The sequence below is a fragment of the Canis aureus genome, chromosome 8 (genome assembly GCF_053574225.1).
Source record: "Canis aureus isolate CA01 chromosome 8, VMU_Caureus_v.1.0, whole genome shotgun sequence".
Classification (NCBI taxonomy): domain Eukaryota; kingdom Metazoa; phylum Chordata; class Mammalia; order Carnivora; family Canidae; genus Canis; species Canis aureus.
Genome location: NC_135618.1, coordinates 1508369 through 1528501, shown reverse-complemented (window position 1 = coordinate 1528501; position 20133 = coordinate 1508369). Strand labels below are relative to the sequence as shown.

Sequence of the window (20133 nt, the reverse complement as noted above, 5' to 3'; positions counted from 1 at the left end):
TCAGGCCTTGTGACCGCGACTGTAAATTCAATCCTCCCAAGATACTAAGTTAAAACCATCCAGGCTTTAAGACTTTACAAAACATGTTCATGTATTTGTCTCATTGGACGCTCATGGCCAAATGGTGAGGTAGATAGGAATACTTTTGTTTTCTTTGCACAGATGGAAAACACTGACCCCCCCCAAAAAAATAAATAAAGAAAATAAAAATAAAGAAAAAATTAATTAAAAAGAAAAGAAAAAAAAAGGAAAAAAAAGAAAAAAAAGAAAAAAAAAGAAAAAAAAAGAAAAAAGAAAAGAAAACACCAACCCTTGGAAAACTTCTGCAGCCTGTTTCAAACCTCCTGGCTACCACTTGTTAGACCTAGAACCCAAATCCATTTTTTTTTAAGATTTTATTTATTTATTTATGAGAGACACAGAGAGAGAGAGAAGCAGAGGGAGAAGCAGGCTCCACGCAGGGAGCCCGAAGCAGGACTCGATCCCGGGACTCCAGGTTCACGCCCTGGGCCAAAGGCAGGTGCTAAACTGCTGAGCCACCCAGGGATCCCCCCAGATCCATACTTTCCCCACTCTTCTAGATTGGTTTCATTTTAGTTAATGTTGAGCTCAATGTAGAAAACCCAATGTTTAGTATAGTCTTTCCTCTGCATCTGATACCCACAAGAAAAAGACAATTTAGAATGCAGACCCCATCACATCATGCCCGAGGTAATTAGTAATGTGAGTATCCAGGCTAGGTGTCAGTGTCTCGTAAAGTTCATTTATTTATTTATTTTTTACTATGCATTGATTTATCCCTCAAATATTCATGGCACAGGTACTGTGTGCTAAGCGCTGGCTGCACAAGAGTGAGATGCTAGTTCTGATGCCGCAGTGCCCTTCCTACTGGGAAAGACACATGGACAATCAACATCCAACAGAATCAGCCTTTCGATGGCAGGTATATGCAAATGACTTTCACAACGCAGAGGAAAAGCCACTGATTTTTACCCTGGAATACTAGAAGGAGAAAGGTTATAGGAAGCCTTCGTGGAGAAAGCGGCATTTGGGATTTGGGACAAGAATGTAAAATAAGGGATCCCTGGGTGGCGCAGCGGTTTAGCGCCTGCCTTTGGCCCAGGGCGCGATCCTGGAGACCCGGGATCGAATCCCACGTCGGGCTCCCGGTGCATGGAGCCTGCTTCTCCCTCTGCCTGTGTCTCTGCCTCTCTCTCTCTCTGTGTGTGTGACTATCATAAATAAATAAAAGTTTAAAAAAAAAAAAAGAATGTAAAATAAATAATTAGATAAATAGAAGCAGTATCTCTGGCAGCCACCGTGGCCTGGAGCTTCTAGTGGCTCCCAATGGCCAGAACCCTCGAGGCGTCGTGGACATGCCATCTAGTCGGGGACCTGGAGCTCGGGGGGCGGCGACGCTTTCCAGGCACAGGTGTCCTGGGCAGTCCTGGGTACCTCCCGAGGTCGAGGTGGAACCAATGAGCCGAAAGGGCCTTGGAAATCACCTGGGATTGGATATCAGGAAACAAGAAGATGAAGCACTTGGGACACCCGGGGGGCTCAGCAGTTTAGCACCTGCCTTCAGCCCAGGGCGTGATCCTGGGGTCCTGGGATCGAGTCCTGCGTCGGGCTCCCTGTGTGGAGCCTGCCTCTCTCTCTCTCTCTGTCTCTCTCATGAATAAATAAATAAAATATTAAAAAAATAAAGAAGAAGATGAAGCACATGCCGCTAAGGGAGGGAAGAAGCCTGGGAGGTCAGCGGTGGGCGCCGGGGAGCAGCGCTAGCAACGGCCGGAGGGGCGCGATTTCAGAAAGACGAGGTTTCGACCCACCTGTGGAGCACCCCACGGTGTCGGAGGTGAACACGCACAGACCCAGAACCCTCCGGACTCCAGACGGCTAGGTAAAGCAGCAGGGACACGAGACTTCTTCAGGTAAATAGATTAAAGGCAAGAAAATAATGTCCCCTGGAAATGCCATGACTTGGGTACGACCGTGAAGAGGGCAGGAACACGGCGGGAGTTGCCAGAGTCACTCGCTTTCCGTTTTGTTCCCCAGAATTCAGAAAACAGTGAATCCAAGGTTTCGTAACGAATGGGCTTTTTTTTTTTTTTTTCCAGGATCTTAGATTCTATTGCTCAGTAATGGACGAAGGACTGTATTTTAAAGAAACAAAGAACGAGTGTTTCTGGAAGGTGCGTGTAAGCCCTGGGCAACGGTTGAAGGGCCACGAGCAACGTCAGGTAAAAATGTCAGTTTTATACTAATCGTCTGGTTTAAACAAATACGTCCATCGGCATCTAGTAAACTGAAAAGACTTGTTTTTTCGATCACAATAAAAATAGACCTAACGTTCGTCAAGACTGATTGAAAGTCTTGGGGTCAAGGACACGCGCTGGGCATCTAGCCCCCGAGCGCACCCTCCGGACGGGACCACCTGCGCGGCCTAACCCGGGCGCGGCCCCCGGAGCCCGGGGTGTGCACCTGCCGGCTGGGGGGGCCACGCACACCGCGGGGGGCTGCCTCCGGACCCCGGTCCTCGGGCTCCCCTCTCACGGCCTCCAGTCAGCGGACGGTGCACGTCACGGCGACCCGGAGCAAGTCCCCGGGGCTTTCAGGGAAAGGACGGGCCCAGGAAAGCACCTGTCAAGCCTCGGCAGCAGGGCCCGGCTCTGCACGTCCTGCCCCGACCTGTCATCCCTGCACCTGCGGACCCCCCGGATGACGAAGCTCCTCGCAGCGTCCCCGCACCTGTGCCCCACACCTGTTCACAGGGGCCTGCTGAAAGCTCTGCACCCCAGGGCCCACGGCTCGCTGCCAGGATGGCAGGAAAGCCACGCGCTCGGCGCCGGGCAGGTGTCCCCGGGGGAAGGCCACAGGGTGTCCGGGCCCCGCTGGGCGCCGGGGCAGGATCGGGAGGAAGAAGGAGCACAGGATGCGTGTGACAACCTTGTCCGCTGCCCTGGAAGGCCGAGGAGCCTCGGCGTGAGGAGGCAAGCGGCTTCCTGGGCCGTGGGGACCTTCGTGGAAGGCCAAGTAAGGCTGCCGGGCGGCTGTCACAGGCCGGGTCCCGGCCGGGGGGCTGCGGGCCGAGAGGGCGACCGCAGCAGCGCGCTCAGCTCTTGCCAGGAGGAGGCCGGTGGGCACGACCTCGGAGCGGCTCAACGTTTTACTTTTTTATTTTTATTTTTAAATTTTTTTTGGAGGGTCAACGTTTTGAATCGACGGCAACTTACACTCGTCTTGGAATCCGGCGGATCCCCCGGCCCGGGAGACGGGGAGCGGGCTCAGGGCGCCAGCTCCGGGTCGGGCCACTTTCCCGAGTGCACTCGGGCCCATCGGCTCCTCTGCAGGTTCTCTGCGGGTTCCTGCAAGACTCCACGGTCCTTTCCATTTTAAGAATCATTTTTGTGAGTGAAGGTTCTTATCTGGTTGATAGGAACCTTATTTACGGTATAAAGGAACCAAAGGCGCTATCTCGTAAAATACAGAAGATGCAACAGTTTGCTAATTACAAGTTGCAGAGGAAAAAAAAAAGTTGCAGAGGGATACATCTCCTGGTAATAGTTCTTTTCGAATTCCCTGCTGGGCGGCTGTGTCATTCTGACAAGGTCAGCGGCCCCCTTCAGCGGCTGCAAGGGCTTTGTCACCTACTGTATTTCTAAGAAATGTTTATTACCGGATGGCCCACAAGTTTTTCCTGATGTCTGCAGCCTCCTTCAAAGCTTCTCTTTTTATCTTTATGGTGCAAATGAGAATCGGTATCATAGATCCTTCCATAGGTCATGGGAATTATATTTAGAATAGTGACCTCTTCTATAAATATATATATCACGCACAAGATTAGACGATCATCTTTTCAAACGCTTTCTATTTCATCTAATCTCTGCAAGTGGTAAATGTACCCCTGGGCGGGGGGGGAAGATCAAAATATTCTACAAAATTTTCCTCATGTAATAAAATTTTCCTAGAACTCTGCAGCTTTCCAGCAAAAAACAAAAGTACTGTTTTTCATTTTTATCCCCCCAAAAAATGGCGAATCAATAAATCATTTTCTTTTTTTTTTTTAATAAATCATTTTCAATGGGGAGGAGATAAGGTACTGTGATTTGTGTGTCCGAAATATCACTACAACAGCAGTGTGCTACTTTTTTTACATAAGTTATTTCATCACTACAACTGCAACTGCACTGGCATTATTATTTTCATTTCCAGGATTACTAAATTATGACTGAAAGAGTTAAAAATAGTTTTCCCACGGCGGCCTGGCAAGAACGTAACAGAAGAAATTTTAAACCTGTGTATGTGCTCTGCCCGCAATCAACTATGCATGTCACTGAACCACAGATGCCCGCAAAATAAAATTTAGGTAATTGGTAAAATAAAAATCGCAAGTTGAGGGTGGCAGGAGGTAAGAGACTATTATAAGCCAGCCAACAAAAGTAATAAGAGTTCCACGTCTTCTAAAATGTAAAAACCCCCCAAAAGACCTCAAAGACTTTTGTCATATGTGATAATAGGAAAAAAAAAAAAAAAGGGAATTGGAGGAAATAATCATTCTGTGCACCTTTGCCTCTGCAGCTTTTTTTTTGCTGATCAGCCTGGAGCCCAGTTTCACAAAAACTGAAACCTGCCTCAACAGGATATTTAGGATGAGAGAAGTAATCCCAAGGCCTGACAAGCACAAAAACCAAAACCATCCTAATGAGCCGTATTCAGCAAAATGAGTCTTTTCATCTGCCTCAGATTATCCTGGAGTTGTGTTTTCCCTACCGCTTTGCTTATTTAGCTGGTCATGGAAGATACTCACTAAGAGGCATAACTGGCAGCCTCAAATACCTCTCTGTCTTGAAGAAGCCTCGAATGCACACCGATAATTGGTGTGATAAAGTGAAACCCTCTTGAGAGTTTTTGTGTGGATAATATCACCCTCTGACAGTCGAAGGAAAAAAAAATGAAGGGCTAATGCAATGCAATCCTGTTTATACTCATTGGACAATTCAAATGACTGCTTGACTCTAAATTTGTTGGTGATCTATAGCTGACATTTAATAATGCTTCCATTTTCTTACAATTTCCTCATTTGGGGGTAAAATATTTTTTTTTTTCTGTTAAAAAAGGAAGTGAGAAATTATAAAATAATTATACTTCGGCATGATAGTCCTTGAGTATAAAATGTAGTAATTTTCAAGCACAGCAGTCTTACTTGTCTTTTATGCATTGGGGTTGTTTGTGCTATGTCATTTGCTAAGAGTTCCACAATTACAAAAAATACTTGAAAACCATTCATCTAGCGGAGCTTGTGTTACCATCCAAAGGAGGAGTCCAAGTGGCTTCAAAAGAACACCAAAGGAGGTTAAACATGAATGGTTTGATCTATTTACTTTTGAAGAATTTATTTTTAATTAGAAATACTCGCGATTTTAGTGATTCCACCTGTTAATACAACAAAACGAAAACTAAAATCTTCTTTGCAAAAAGATAGTTCATGAAATGATGGTTACAATTCCAAGTGCTAGCTGAAGTAGACATGAGCAAAACTGAAATATATAAGATTTGAATATTAAAGGGAATTTCAGATTACAGCTTTATCAATTGATAATTATCTTGAAAACTCCACAGTATATCCATTCTTAAAATCTCAATCACTCCACAGATTCTCCAGGTTTTCATTAAAAAATAAAATTTTATTTCATAACTAAGCTTCGGTACTTTAAAGGAAAGTCTGTTTCCCCAAGCTAAAACTGAATTACTATTAATCTAAATTTCAAAATGAAGGTTATTATTTTTTTTTTCCCAAGGGCCCCATGCTAGGAAAATAGCTGTGCTAGGGAAAAAGGAGGGCATAGGACAAGTAATTCATTTGAGAAATTTATAAAATAGATTTCAACTCAAAGAAAAAAAAAACCCAGAATATATTCTCAAGTACTACTGTATACTGTATTGGATAGATCTATAGATCTTCAAGTTGGCCAGGATTTAAAAAAAAAAAAAAAAAAAGCAAAGAAAAAGAAGAGAGACACTAGACAACTTGCAGTTGATAGTCATTGCTGCTATTATCCTTGGCCACTCGAAGGCCATCGCGGTAAGGTAGGAAAACTCCACGTAAGTGCTAAGAACATGACCCAAAAGGTAGACAATGATCTGAAAAGAGCTGGAGTTCCTCATGGCATCACTGGGCCTTAATACCAGCGCAGGCATTTGCCCATCGATTGTCTTGCCATGACGTTCTCGGTTATGTGACTTGTGGGGCCAATGGGATGTGAACGGACACGAAATACACGAAGTGTGAGTAGAAGCTTTCACTGAACTTGAACGGGTCGGTATGGCCCCTCGATCCTGCCTCTTCCGGGGAAACAAGGCGTCCCAGACCAGGGCTCCCCCTTCCGCCTGGATGCTGGAGTTTGGAAGACGGGGTGAGCACACCCAAGCAGAGCCGTGGCTACCCCCCACATCTGCAAGGAAGGGCAAGTCTCCGTGGCTGTCGCGCCGAGGTGTCTCGGGATTGTTAGTGACCACTGCTAAGTGGAAGGAGGAGCGAGATCACGATGTTACCCGGTTAAGCTACGAGCTGCTGGTGACTCGTAGGTGAACTCTTGCTCAAGAATGTGTCCTTAACATGTACATGAGTGGATGATCTTGACTCTACTCACGTACGCACTGTGGGAAGCAGGTTACCGTGGGTCTTAACCCACAGAACTGGGTGCCGGGGAATCTCAAAGGTGAAGGGCTCCAGGAGAGGAACACACGCGCGGATGTGCGTGGCCTTGCCCAGAGGAGCCCGCAGCACGGAGATGTGGGAAGCTGTGGAGCTGCAAGGTGCTACCAAGTACCTGGGACGCGTTGTTAGAACAAATGCTACCAATGGGTGACTCCCTCCTGCTCATCTCAAGAACCCAAATATAGGAGGACCAGAAGCAGATTGTTCTTTTCAGACCTTACAGCATAATGGAGAAAGACAGAAGAAATCAGTATCCAGAAGGAAAGGATCCACATGTGCGTTTCTTTTCATGTCTAAGGATAATCAGAAGAAAACTCTGATAGGGACTATTAAGGCGAGTCACTCTGACGCATAATCAATAATCGTTTATTTGAAAATACTTGTTTTCTTAAAAAGAAGCTTTCGTGGTTTTCCCCGCACACGTATTCACTACATTTCCAGTCATTTTAATTAGGGATTTTCAGTTTTTACAAATTGATGCTCTGATTCAGGTTTCCTTAGTGTGTCAGCCAGTTATTCAGCTTCCTTCGTCTTAGTGCCAATCTTCTAGTTGCACTTGAACAGATGAGCTCCCTCTCCAGGTTTCCCCAGACGGGAAATTGTACCTGCATGTATCCAGTTGTTCCTGTCAGAAATCTTGCAATAATGCTTGATACTACACTTTTACTCACTAACCGCTCCCGATATCAACTCAGCAACGAATCCAGTGGGTCGAACGAAGCAAGGTCGTCTCAGCTTTGCCCACCTTTTCCCATTTCCACTACCACAATCCTGGCCCAACCTACTGGGCCCACGTTAGTGTCTGGCCCAACCTACTGTAAACATCTCCTAATTTATAAAGCCCTACCCCACTCGGGCCTTCCGATGCACTGTAAACACGGCCGCCCCGAAGGATCATTTAAAAATATCGATCCGTCCGTACCACCCTTCCATTTAACAATGCTTGATGACTTCACATAGGATGTAGAATAAAGATCTTCCATGTTTAACCTGGTCAAGAAATCCCGAGATGATCGGGCTCCTATTATACCATCTTCTCCTGACCCCTACTCTCCAGCCACGCCAGCTTCCTTCCAATCACTGTGACCTCCAAACGCCATCTCCGGACTCAGTCTTTGCAGATGCCATTTGCACAGGCCTAGAATTCTCCTGATTCCTCCCTTTCCTGGCTAACTTCTGTCATCCTAGAGGTCTTATTTAAGTATCAGCTCCTCAGAGATGCTGCTTCTCCTGCTCAGACCCTTATTATATTCATCCTCAGTACCTTGGTCTTACCCTTCTTAGCTCTTATGGGAGCCTGAAACCATTATATCCCTAGGATGATTATTTATTTAACGTCTACCTACCCTATTTGTGCCATGGAAACGGGGGTCACATGTATAGTCAGCCTTGACTAGGACAGGCTCTCGCACAGAGAAACAGCATAATAAATATTTAGAAGGAATGGATGAATGAAGACATAAACTTGATTAAAATTCATTAACTTGGAATATTTTGCAGATTCCAGTAGATACGGTAGGCTTCTTATTATAAATATTGCCCCAATCATCGACGGAATGGGAAAAGATAGATCAAATATGAAAATATTTCATGTGTTGTTTACAAATCAGAGGAGGAGTTAGTGCATTGTACAAAAACAGACTTCCGGTGTATCAAAATATGAGTGTACATTAAATCACAAACTGAGAGAGTCAAAGTGTTTGAAACCTTAAAATTTTCCCAAGTAGACGGAGGTCTATCTCTCTTAGAAATAGCTTTAATTTTGCTATAATGTTAATCAATCATTAAATAGAACGCATTTTTGTATTAAAATCTAAACAGAGGGAAGCCCAGGTGGCTCAGCGGTTTAGCACCTGCCTTTGGCCCAGGGTGCGATCCTGGGGACCCGGGATCGAGTCCCGTGTCAGGCTCCCATCATAGAGCCTGCTTCTCCCTCTGCCTGTAACTCTGCCTCTCTCTCTGTGTCTTTCATGAAGAAACAGAATTTTTAAAAATAAATAAATAAATAAATAAATAAATAAATAAATAAATAATAAATAAAATCTAAATAGAGGCATGTTCCAATAATGTCCCTTTAACTGTGATGCCAGACACTGCACATCAAGCTTCCACTTCTACTAGAATGTCACTCAGTAAATGAGTAAAGGCTAGGTTACCTTCAATAACAAACAGTACCCCCAGTCCCCAAATCTTAACATAATACCTTATTTTTTGCTCACGCTATGTAGTGAATACATGTGTGCAGGGATAGCCTAATTTAGCTTTATTTAGTTGTTCAGAGACCAAGCTGATGGAGGGTCCGACACGGCACAGGCCTCTACAATTGCTACATCGGCAAAATGCAAAGAGCGGACCAGGCCACAAACACTTCTATTTAAAAGAGACGCTCGTCCTCACGTGTTGCTCCTCTTGCATTGGCCAAATAAGCCATCTCCCGCGCCTCACGTGGAGGACGATCTGGGAAGTATAATCCTAGGATGCTCCTGGGGGAGGAAGGAGCAGAAGTCCAGGGGAAGGCTAACGGCTGCAAGAGTCCCGTGGAAGCATTCGGAAGCATGAGTGAGACCATTCATTCACACAACAGGCATTTTTTTCTGCGCTATGCCGTGAGCTACTGTGCTAGGGATAAAAAAAAACCGGGTAAGCCACTGTATACGTGCTGTTTTTGGAGACAGTCATTCAAGCAAACAATTACGTAACAACGCTAGGAATGACACACATTCACACACGGAATTATCCCGAAAAGACCGACTTACAGTGATCTTTGGGTAATCACACATCTCACAATTTTTTAAAAGAAGGTTAGGGCAGCCCCGGTGGCTCAGTGGTTTAGCACCACCTTTGGCCCAGGACTTGATCCTGGAGACCTGGGATCGAGTCCCGCAACAGGCCTCCTGCACAGAGCCTGCTTCTCCCTCTGCCTGGGTCTCTGCCTCTCTCTTTCTCTGTGTCTCTCATGAATAAATAAATAAAAAATCTTAAAAAAAAAAAAAGGAGGATTACTTATAAAAAGGTTAATCAAGGGCAGCCCAGTGGTTCAGTGGTTTAGCGCCTGCCTTCAGCCCAGGGCCTGATCCTGGGGTCCGGGGATCGAGTCCTGCGTCGGGCTCCCCGTAGGGAGCCTGCTTCTCCCTCTGCCTGTGTCTGTGCCTCTCTCTGTGTGTCTCTCGTGAATGAATAAATAAATCTTTCTTTTTTTTTTAAAGGTAAATCAAGGAACTCTAAAGTTTTATTGAACTGTATTAACATTCTATGTATTTTCTGTTCAAACAAGCGCTCTGAAAAGAACTTACCAACTTTACAGTGATTGTTGCCTGGCCTCAGGGTAAATTTCTCTCCTGACTCAGATCCAGAAGAGACTGCAAGATGCTTCCAGTAGTCTTTCAAGTAGCGTTTTAGGGCTTTTTATTATCTTTCTTTTCAGTGCAAATACCCGAAGCTATCATACTAGTTTTTATAATGTGAACATCAGCCTATAATTCTTGACTCCCAATAAGATATTCGATCTTCTATACCCAATATACACTATTTTGTCCATTATTGAGCAATATTATTAAAGATATTAAGTGACACTTGAGGCAAAATATTCATCCATATTCCCCGAGTCCAAGTTAGACTCTCTCTGTTCTGCATGCCTATCCATTTCTCACACATGATCATAAAGAAGAAATTCTATCAGGAAAAAAGGGAAGAAGATTAAGAACACAGTCTTAAAATTACGGATGATTTTAAACATGCAAAAAAGACAGGCGCCCCTGCGGTTTGGGGCTGTCCTGGTCACGTGGAGGGTCAAAGAGTGACAAGTGCAACCTCAAGACTGATGGCAGACAGGGATAGGTTCCTCTGCTAGCAGTCCCCGTTACACCACGCCTTGAGGGCTGAATTCATGTTAATTAGTAAATGTTAGAGAAGGCATCTACCTTACAAGCGCTACAGAAGGCAAGTGTGCTTGGCCTAGCTCACAAAGTGTATTAGGGTGGTGTCTACAAAGACTACACCTGGAACTAAAAGCTTGACAGGTACATTACTATATTTAGGAAAAACAGATATTAAACCCTGTTTATACAAACCCTGTTCTGACTTTTTTACTCGCCAGCAAATTTTAGACTGAAATGGTTCTCGATTACCCATTGTCTTCCCACTTTTTCCAACATGCGTGCAAAAATGAGCATGTACCCTATCTCCGTATAGAATGTGGTTCTGTTAATCCATATATTTATTAACTATGAATAAAGCTTATTATCTTTATGATTCATATATAGAAAATGTATGTGCACCGGGGTTCCAGTGGTTTCTTCCTGTTCCAAAAATACAAAAATACATCACCTTTGCACTTCCCCTCCTCTGCTCATATCGTACTTTAGTATCTACTGTCTTTGAGTTTCAGCAGCTTGCTTATTGTCTGCAGCAAGCAGACCTTAGCTATGTCGAGTCCGAAAAAGCAAGAAAGAAGTAAGCAAGGAAGTAAACACAAACACCATCTCCTTACATTACAGGTCCCTAAATAAAATTAGACCTTCGGAAAGATAAAATGCTATTAGCCATGGAGGGGATTCAAATCCTCGACCGGCGAAGGTTGACATCTTATCTTTAACACCAAGTTTTAGGACATTCAGATTTTGTCATGTAAAATGGTGTGTGGGATTATATTCACAGATACAGAAATATGTTCCGTTCTATCACACCCACGAGTCCCAGAACGGTACACTGAAAGCTGGCATGAATAAGAACCATTCTACAAATGAAAAGCATAGCTAATGTGCTGATATGTAATGCGCTAATTTAGTCATCATGGTTTTTCTTCAATTTTAAGACATCACTGCTGCACTGAAAAGTTCTGATTTGCCTTTTAAAGAGGATTCTTAGATGTAACTATGTAGGTATGTCTCGTTACATCAATACTTTTGTTTGTAAATATTTCTATATGCCATTTGCTTATAAGCCAAATGCATACTTCAAGAGATGTACATCATAATTTCAAAAGTGCTTTAAAAATTGTTGCGAATATGTTTTGGCAGTCAGTTAAAAAAGACATCCTGCCCTAAGTTCCCCAGTAACGGAACTTCTTGATAAAGTAGGCTCAGAATTTTAGCATTAGAAAAGGCATTAAGTGAGAAACAGTTATTTCAGATTTGTCTCCTGAAAGAAGAGAGAATTAAGCCACAACAGATATATAAACAGCTATTTAGCAGTAAGAGGGAACTTGTAATTTCAAAAGACCCTTCAAAATGTTATTCCGCGATGCAAAAAAATTATTCACAGAAACGAATGTGTTTCACAAATTCCAACTGGATCGCATTTTATTTTCTTGGTTAAAATGTTTTCCTGATAAAAATCTAAGGCAATATTGTGTAGAAAGGCCCACCCTCACTTTAAATCATTCTTGTTAAGAAACTTCAATGATTGACCCTTAATGAAATTAGCAAATATAGAAAATAATCCATTTATATGAAATGAGTTAAACAGCTCTCCATCATCCAACACCAATTTAGTGGGCATTATGCTAAAAAGATCAATAATTTAAGAGAACATTTTAATTTTCATTGGAAAGGATAGAGTATCCAAATTTAGAATGCTTTGATAGGAGTGAAATTAACTCCGTATTTCTGAAATACAGGTATCTTTTAAACAATAAAATAGGTAATAGATGTTCAATTTAGAGTGTTTACTGCCTTAACAGTCAAATCAAAATGGAAAGCTAAGACGACTATCCACAAAAACAGGCCAAAATTCAGGTAAAAAATGATACGAGAAATGGATGTGTTTTGGACGGCGTCATCATATTGGCTGGTTTCATTAACTGGGTTCACTGGATTAAGCTCCTTTTCCCTATTTCCCTTTCCTCAAATGTAAAGGATTCCAACAGTTCCGAGAGCATGGTGTAACTGGCAGAGGTTGGGAGCCAAGAGATCTGGTTCTGTTTCTGTTTCTCTCACTAACAGCTCTGTGCCCTTGAGCAAGAAAACAAACTTAGCAGGGCTCAGTTTCCTCTTTTGTAAAATAAGACCCTCTAGACTTCCCGCCATCTCTAAAGTGTTATGAAATCATGAAATGAGAAGATTATAGCTCTGTGTGTGTGTGTGTGTGTGTGTGTGTATTGCAAAATGGAGCGATCACAGCTGCATGTGTATGTGTGTGGTAGGCCCAATGTTCAATATGGTATTACCCTAAGGACATTGCTAATATTTAACAATCACTCAAAGTTTAAATAGGTATCTGATTTAATTACAATAGCTTTTATAATTGTCTTAAGAAGTTAATCACACTTGAGGAAAGAAAAATTTTTCATGTCTTGAATTACAGGGAATGAGAATAACACCAGAGTAAATATCCAGGGTGATATCAGTGCTCAAAATATGTAGCCTAAGGGACTCCCGAGTGGCTCAGCGGGTTGGGCGGCTGCCTTGGGCTCAGGTCGCGACCCCGGGGTCCTGGGATGGAGTCCCGCAATGGGCTTCCCGCAGGGAGCCTGCTTCCCCCTCTGCCTGTGTCTCTGCCTCTCTCTGTGTGCGTCTCATGAATAAATAAATAAAATCTTTAAAAAAAAAATGCAGCCTAATGTGCAAATGCATCCTGCACAAGATGCCCAGTCATGGTAAGGGCCTCAATGCTGAATACACATTAGATGCGGAATGCTCGAGCAACTACTATGCAAGAAATCTAACTATCTGCACTTTTAAATAATTTTAGTTACACCATTTATGGCATCTTAATTATACATTCAGCTGACACATTTTAGGTTTGTGTCCATTACTCACCTTGTAGGTGCCACAAATGTCTTATTCGTAACACTTAGGCACCATCTCAGGCAAGTTCATTTCTCACCTTTCCTTCTATTAGCAAATAATTTGATGATGCAGCTAGGCATCTATAAAACATTTTGCCACTACACAAAAGTATCTCTTTCAGTATGATAGCAGTGTAAAAACCTAGGATTTTTCTTCTTGGTACATGAAGCCAAACAGTTCACTTTCAACTGTTTTTCTCATCATTTCCTGTATTTCACGGTACCACCGTCCTCTTGCCCTAGGAAAACTGGCCAAGAATACTGACAGCACTTACACTCGCAGTAGTTTTCTTTTCAGGTTAGCTACCTCTTTTTTTATAATTGAATTGGAACCTGTAGCATCTCATGTGTTTACCTCTTAGATGGCACAAAATTCAATTCTATCTGGACACACACACACACACGTTCTACAATTCCTTGTTAATAAATTTGTTATGCTACTACTTTGGCCACAGCATCACTATGTTCTGCTGTTAAATAACGCTCTCAACCTTACTGAGCTTCAAGTAAAGCAAAAATACCCTGGCACAACTGAAGAAACCACATCTTTAAAAAGTCAGTAAACGAGTTCCTCTAACAACGTAAGCATTGAGTCCATTGTTAAAATATTTAACCGTATCATGTCAACGATAATAAATTTCAACACTTCATCCGTAGTAACTACAATTGCCTTCGTGTGTATTAAAGGAAAATGATAATTCTGTATAGATTTTAAGTAATTTATCAAGCAGTGAACAATGTAATGAAAATGAGTGTATGTAGGAGATCCTTTGGGTTATTAAATGTATTTCATATTTTTTCCATGTGTCATTGAATAACAAATGATAATTTTCTATTATGGTTAATAATTTAAATAGCACATGTGATACCTCTCTAGGGGCTTATATATCAAATATATCATCATAGTTTCAAAGCAGACAGGACAGCTCTTGACTCCAAACTTGACTTATGGAAAACCTCCTTCATGGACATTTATATGACAGATTCTAATAGCTTATTAAATGTTTCTGTCATGAATTAATTACCAGGAAGATAAGCAGCGGTGGCTGCTGTACCACATTAAATCGTGGTCACCAAAGTAATGTAGTGCATTATGGCTAAATATGTAAATAACTTCGGAAGGCTGGTTCAAAACACTAGTTTCCCTTTATTCATCATGAAATAATCTACAGATTTCAGTCATTTAACAGGTATTAATTAATGCCTATGAGGGAGAGAGCATGGGGTGAAGAAAAAGGTAAAGAAGCCCAATGTGGATTTAAAGTTTTATCACTTCCTACCTGTGTGACACAGACTTGTCAATTCTGTCATTGAACCTTAATTTTCTAATCTTTCAAATGATGAGAATAATGTGTCTTACGAGACCGTTTTGAAGGAAAGCATCTGAATCATGGTAGGTGTTTAGTAATTGGTAGCTGCTGTTACGATTGTGGTTCACGCACTGTGGTAAGGGAAGCAAGATGACAAGGAACGGCTTCTGATCACAAAAGATCTCACGGATTTCTGAGCATAATCACTTAATTCCAAGATAGGAAACAGATATGCATAACTATTTCAATGGCATACCTTGAAAATAGACTATGCCATGCCTATAAACAACCCCCCTCCCACAGGTTACTATAGAAAAATTGACTTGTATCAAAAAGTTTATGTCCCACTCTTCTAAAAAGTATCCAAATCACTTTCCATGCACCAATTTCTCTTATTTGCCATGCACTAGAATGGTAAATTACTATTATTATCACTACCTCCATTTTACAGCATGAAAAGAGGCTAATTAAATTACCAAAGATCACATGTTTAATGATGGAAGTAATAAAACTAGTTTTCTAAGGTTTTCTTACTCTGCTTTCACTACTTCAGGATAATTCTCTAGAGTAATTTCTATAAGGCATGATTATTAGTAAGGATTCAAACCTGATTAACCAAACAAGGCCAAAAGCTTCATAAAGGAAAAATATGATTGATTTGGGGTCATCATCTTCCAAATACTGTTGATGTACAGTGCCACTTTTGAGTTTTCCTGGACAGTTCACATCTCAGTATTTTAACACACTTGCCAAATCTATCTTCTATGCATCTCCTGCCTTTGTGTTTCCTCAGAATAGAATTTAATTGCTAGACTATATGGTCAAATTGTCATTTTAATATTAAAATTCCATTTCTAAAAATCCTGAGGTATTAAAAACTTTCCACTGAATAGTGATGTGGCCCTCAGATTTAAGCACTAGAACACGAGAAAAAAAAAAAAAAGAACTTCGGGGTTCTCAGAAGATCCTGGGGTCATCTCCAAATCATTTCCTTGGAGATATGAACTACTTAATGGCCAGTTGGCTTGGCACAAACTGAAGGTCTGTCCGATGTCACAGATTTGAATTAATGGTCTTCCCGGAGTCAGATTGCAAATTGACATGACTGACTAAACTGCCCCAAAAAGAAGATGGACAGTGCTCCCCCGAGCAGTCATTGTTACTGGACAGAACACACGCTCCACACGGTGTCCTCCACTGACGGTGTGGTTGCCACACTTGTTATACTCAAGTGATGGCATATGTTCTTTCAATGAAGAACTTCCTAAAACTTATGAAACAATTTATGCGAAAGAAGAAAATGTAAGAAGAATCCAGAAGTAATCCAGATGGCAACTCATTAGTAGTTGGTTACCCTTTGTGTGCTGTGTTAATCTGGATATGGAAGGAAGTTATAATATCATGGAATGTGTGATCCATCCTGACGTTAAGGCCACAGTCATCTCAGGATAAGAGTAGAGTATAAGTAGGTGTGATTTTCATACATCAATTATCAAGTTATTCATTAACCAAGTGAAAGCATAACATCCTCACATTTTCAAGTGTCCTAAAGAATGGACATTTTAAGTCATGATTAAAGAGACCAAGTTTTTCTATCAATATTACCATGCACTATAAACTGCGAGAGATTTAAGGAATACCCCTGGGAATTAACGCCACGTGGGTAAGATATTTAATGACTCTCCTAAGTGATAAAAATCCTGTGATATTCACTTGTATCTTCACATTAAAAAAAAAAAAAATCCAAAGCAAAGAAAAATACAGACACACAAAAACTTTGGGTTTATGTTCTGTATTTTATGGAGGGCGCAGAAAAATTAAAGGCCTCCGGAAGAAAGTGGATTAAGATGTTAATTAAGAAAATTTTAATGCCAAGCCTGCAGCAGTGCTAAAATTCTGAATAAAACGTGGCTACGGTAACGGGACCGGGCTTATTTCTTTAAGGAGTCGTTTCTAATTCTGAAGCCGCATATGTGCAGGCACACGTGATGGAGGATGTAAGGGTTGCCATGGTAAGCACCCATCCTCTCTTGGACAGCGAAGTATAAAAAAATGTATAAAGAAGTCTCCCTCCACAATATGTCACGGGGATGGGCTGCGCTTCCCAGCGCCACGCAGACACGATGCAGGCCCGCCCCGGGCGAGACTTCAGCCCACGGGGGCGGCGCCTACAACACGGGCGGAAAAACGAAATCAGCGGCCTCCAGGTGGGGGGCCCCCAGATCGGGGCCTCCAGGTGGGGGCCTCCAGGTGGGGGCCACCACGTCGGGGCCTCCATGTGGGGGCCTCCATGTGGGGGGTCACCAGGTGGGGGCCTCCAGATGGGGACCTCCCAGTGAGGGCCTCCAGGTGGGGGCCACCATGTCGGGGACTCCAGGTCAGGACCTCCATGTGGGGGCCTCCATGTGGGGGCCTCCAGGGGACCTCCAGGTGGGGAACCTCCCAGTAAGGGCCTCCAGGTGGGGAGCCTCCAGGTGGGGACCTCCCAGTGAGGGCCTTCAAGTGGGGGCCACCACGTCGGGGACTCCAGGTCAGGACCTCCATGTGGGGGCCTCCAGGGGACCTCAAGGTGGGGAACCTCCCAGTGAGGGCCTCCAGGTGGGGGGCCTCCAGGTGGCAACCTCCAGGTGGGGAACCTCCCAGTGAGGGCCTCCAGGTGGGGGCCACCACGTCGGGGACTCCAGGTCAGGACCTCCATGTGGGGGCCTCCATGTGGGGGCCTCCAGGGGACCTCCAGGTGGGGAACCTCCCAGTAAGGGCCTCCAGGTGGGGAGCTTCCAGGTGGGGACCTCCAGGTGGGGACCTCCAAGTGAGGGCCTCCAGGTGGGGGCCTCCAGGTGGCGACCTCCAGGTGGGGACCTCCAAGTGAGGGCCTCCAGGTGGGGAGCCTCCAGGTGGCAACCTCCAGGTGGGGAACCTCCCAGTGAGGGCCTCCAGGTGGGGGCCACCACGTCGGGGACTCCAGGTCAGGACCTCCATGTGGGGGCCTCCATGTGGGGGCCTCCAGGGGACCTCCAGGTGGGGAACCTCCCAGTAAGGGCCTCCAGGTGGGGAGCTTCCAGGTGGGGGCCTCCAGGTGGGGGCCACCACGTCGGGGCCTCCATGTGGGGGCCTCCATGTGGGGGGTCACCAGGTGGGGGCCTCCAGATGGGGACCTCCCAGTGAGGGCCTCCAGGTGGGGGCCACCACGTCGGGGACTCCAGGTCAGGACCTCCATGTGGGGGCCTCCAGGGGACCTCCAGGTGGGGAACCTCCCAGTAAGGGCCTCCAGGTGGGGAGCCTCCAGGTGGGGACCTCCAGGTGGGGACCTCCAGGTGGGGACCTCCAAGTGAGGGCCTCCAGGTGGGGGGCCTCCAGGTGGCGACCTCCAGGCGGGGACCTCCAAGTGAGGGCCTCCAGGTGGGGAGCCTCCAGGTGGGGACCTCCAGGTGGGGACCTCCAAGTGAGGGCCTCCAGGTGGGGGGCCTCCAGGTGGCGACCTCCAGGTGGGGACCTCCAAGTGAGGGCCTCCAGGTGGGGAGCCTCCAGGTGGCAACCTCCAGGTGGGGAACCTCCCAGGGAGGGCCTCCAGGTGGGGGGCCACCACGTCGGAGACTCCAGGTCGGGGCCTCCAGGTCTGGTACCTCGACACACAGGTGGGCGGAGAACTAGGGCTACCCCCGCGCGCCCGCGTCAGCCCAGCAGCCCCCGCCCCCTCGTCTCCAGCCCGCCCCGGGCGCTGAAGGATGCGCCGAAGGATGCTCGGAAGCAGGGACGCGACCCCGACCCCGTCTGCAGCCTTTGGCAGAGCGAGCCCGGGGCGTCCCGGGCGGTGGGGGCAGGTGGCCGGGCGCGGCCGGCAGGTGGCGGAGCGCGCCGGGAGCCCACGTGCGCAGGGGCTGCAGAACTTTTCCGCCGCGTCCCCGGGAGGACCGCCTGGCTTCCACCGGGGCCCCGCGGGGGGGCAGCCCCTCCAGCCCCCCTGGGCCGCGGGCCCGAGCTGCGGGGGGCGGGCGCGGGGCTCAGCCCGGAACAAAGAGAGTCGGGCGCCCGGACCGGCCTCTCCCGTCGGGGCGATCACGTGTCCTGCCTCCGCCGGAACGCGCTCCCGCCGCCCACGCCACGGAAACCTCCACCGGGCTTGGAAGCGTCGCCAAGGTTAAAACGGGATCACGTAGAACCGCTCCCGGCCGCGGGTCCCCGGGTCGGGTCCGACCCAGTTCGCAGCGCAGGTGGCTCCCAGGTGCTCCCCGCGCGGAGGCAAAGTGGCCGCGGAGGGCAGGTGCGGGCCCTTGGGGGTCGCCGCCCCGCCCCCCGCCCGCGGCGTCTCTAACCCCTCGGGGAGGGGAACTTCCAGAGGCGCGTGGGAGTCGCAGGTGGCTGCGCTCCGAGGCCCATCGCGCATCCCGGGACTTGCGCGAGCGACCCGGTCCGTGCGCCGGGCGCTGCGCCCTCGGGACTCGGCGGGCGGAGCCGCCCCCCCCGCCCCCCGCCCCCCGCCCCGGGCCGAGGAGCAGCCCGAGGAGGCACCTGTGCGGCCGTCGCCCCTGCGAACTCGCGCTATGTTTCGCGGCAGCCCGTGCGCCCCCGGCCCCGGCCGCTCCCCGCAGGGGGGACCCCGCGCGCGGAGGCTGCAGACGAGCGCGAGCCGCTCCAGGAGCCCCAGGGCACCTCCTGCCCCCGCTGCCCCCCCCCCCCCCCGCGGCCGCCGAGGATCCCCAACGAGTCCCGCATCCCTCGGGGCTCTCGGGGGACGAGATGCGCAGGGGGCCCAGCGTGGGTCCGGGCACCGCGCGGGGTCTCCAGCTCCGCCTTTGCAACACAAAGGAGGTGTGTGGGCAGGAGCTGCCCGGCTCCGGGGGCTGGGGGGGGACACAGGCACCCCCACTGCCCGGGCTCCGTGGCTCCCCCGCTTCCTCGGCCCTCCAACCTGTCGCCCTCGTCGCCCCCTCCAGCCCCCTCCAACCCCACCCTTCCCCTCCAGTCCCAAAGGCAGCGAGATCCTCTTAATTGCCTTTCCCAAGCCAACGGGCATCCAACAGTAATACTACACCTGCCGAGATAAAGGGACATTTGCGACCTGCCACAAGTGTGCGTGGGGGGGGGGGGGCACGGCCAAATGGGCGCTCCGTCCCTCGGGCACCTGCGAGGAGGCAGCACCTCGCCCGGATAACGGCGGGGGCTCGGCCCGGCCGGACGCGCGCTCCCCGCGCCCCCCGCGCCCCCCGCGCCCAGCCCTCGCTCCTCGCCTCCCCTTTTCGCAGTATGTAACCCTTTAGGGTCCCCGGCAGCCCGGGCCACCGGGGCTCCCAGGCGCCCGCACGGCCGGCGCCCGC

At 47.1% G+C, this 20133-nt stretch overlaps 1 protein-coding gene across 10 annotated transcripts in view; it reads right to left on the bottom strand.

The window, feature by feature from the left end:
• LRRC7 (leucine rich repeat containing 7) overlaps nt 1-20133 on the bottom strand; it is a 495471-nt gene that overhangs the window by 475028 nt on the left and 310 nt on the right. The gene's annotated exons all lie outside the window — the stretch shown is intronic.